Here is a 1,950-nt window from a genome sequence, read left to right as displayed (position 1 = left end):
CCTATAGCTTGTCCATTTAGTCTGTCCCTTTAGTTTGTCCCTTTAGTCTGTCCCTATAGCTTGTCCATTTATTCCGTCCCTTTAGTTTGTCCCTATAGCTTGTCCATTTAGTCTGTCCCTTTAGTTTGTCCCTTTAGTCTGTCCCTATAGCTTGTCCATTTATTCCGTCCCTTTAGTTTGTCCCTATAGCTTGTCCATTTAGTCTGTCCCTTTAGTTTGTCCCTTTAGTCTGTCCCTATAGCTTGTCCATTTATTCCGTCCCTTTAGTTTGTCCCTATAGCTTGTCCATTTATTCCGTCCCTTTAGTTTGTCCCTATAGCTTGTCCATTTAGTCCGTCCCTTTAGTTTGTCCCTTTAGTTTGTCCCTTTAGTTTGTCCCTATAGTCTGTCCCTATAGTTTGTCCCTATAGTTTGTCCCTTTAGTCCGTCCCTATAGCTTGTCCATTTAGTCCGTCCCTTTAGTTTGTCCCTTTAGTCTGTCCCTTTAGTTTGTCCCTTTAGTCCGTCCCTATAGCTTGTCCATTTATTCCGTCCCTTTAGTCTGTCCCTTTAGTCCGTCCCTATAGCTTGTCCATTTAGTCTGTCCCTTTAGTTTGTCCCTATAGTTTGTCCCTATAGTTTGTCCCTTTAGTTTGTCCCTATAGTTTGTCCCTTTAGTCTGTCCCTTTAGTTTGTCCCTATAGTTTGTCCCTTTAGTCTGTCCCTTTAGTCTGTCCCTTTAGTCTGTCCCTATCGTCCTGTACAAAAAAATATTTAATTAATAATTTTTTGGTGTTTTGAAGCGTATGGCGATCTGACCTTAAGGTCTATTTTTCGTATAAAACTAAAGGAATAAATGCAAATCTGAGGTCTTGCGCATGCGTATTAGCCATGCTGGTCTGACAGAACACCGGCTTTTCCTGTCACTTCTGCTTTGACAGAAAAACTGTAAAAGTTTCCAGGCTTTAAATGAGCGCAGTCAGATGACAGCGGACACCATCAATCTTTAGAAACATTCAAATCATGAAGTTTAGAATCAGTGAAGAGCAGCAGCTCACCTGCGCTTCACTCTTCAGCCTCCATCACCTGTGCGCGTGTCTGAAGAGTCCAAAGAGTCCGCGGCTTGGAGGCTCTCTTTGCCATTCATTCATCACCCAAAGCATGACTGATCCACCTAGAAGGGCCGCATCCTGGGCCGATCCGATCCGAACCGAACCGATCCGAGCAGTTTGGGGTCAAAGCAGAGAGGAACGAGCCGCTGCTCTGCCTGCTGAGAGCAAACAGGAAGTGGAGCACTGAGGTACATGTGAGCTGCTGTGACGGCGGCTGTGGGTGTGTGTGTGTGTGTGTGTGTGTGTGTGGGGGGGGGGGGGGTGTAGAGTAATGCAGGGATGTTGAACTACCCCCCACCCCACACACACACCCACCTCCAAAAGGTAGTCATTTCTTTGTGCTATTATTCACCCCCCCCTTTTGTTTTCAGAGTTCCTTTGTTCACACCGCATTAAAAAAAGTTTTTTATTTACAATTATCTACTTCATCATTTTTTAGAATCATAAATATTAACCTTTCCTACTTAGAAGCAGGGGCGGATTTAGGAAATGTGAGGCCCTGGGCAAACACAGGCAGGGGGCATAATATGTGACCATGCATCTTTAAGGAATCACATGCTGCAGGATGCATGAGTTGAATTCTGGTGAAGATTTTCACTGTGCTTCAGTCAGATAGAAGGAAGTGAATTTTACACCCTTAGTCCATTAAAAAAGTTAAAAAGAAAAACAGGCAATATTTAGACCCTGATGCATGTTTACAGAAACAGGAGCAGTCATAACAAGCGGGGGCTGATTTAAGAAATGTGGGGCCCCAGGTAGAGACAGGATTGAATTAAGAAGACAACATTTCAAACAGAGCCATTCTACATCCATTATCTGTTCTAGGTTGTGTCCCTCTCTTCTTGTCCCTTTTCTTCTT

General features: G+C 43.9%; 1 protein-coding gene across 1 annotated transcript in view; it reads right to left on the bottom strand.

The window, feature by feature from the left end:
- The window catches only part of LOC107099145 (phosphoinositide 3-kinase regulatory subunit 5-like), a 53,678-nt gene extending 52,454 nt beyond the window's left edge, over window positions 1-1,224 (bottom strand). The window contains exon 1 of the mRNA XM_015397159.1: window positions 1,038-1,224. The gene's annotated coding sequence lies outside the window, so the exon portion shown is untranslated. The remainder of the gene's footprint in view (window positions 1-1,037) is intronic.
- Between the last annotated feature and the right edge of the window lie 726 nt (window positions 1,225-1,950).

The sequence above is a fragment of the Cyprinodon variegatus genome, unplaced genomic scaffold (assembly GCF_000732505.1).
Source record: "Cyprinodon variegatus isolate N-32 unplaced genomic scaffold, C_variegatus-1.0 Scaffold841, whole genome shotgun sequence".
In the NCBI taxonomy this organism is placed as follows: Eukaryota; Metazoa; Chordata; class Actinopteri; order Cyprinodontiformes; family Cyprinodontidae; genus Cyprinodon; species Cyprinodon variegatus.
This window is presented reverse-complemented; position numbering and strand designations above follow the sequence as displayed.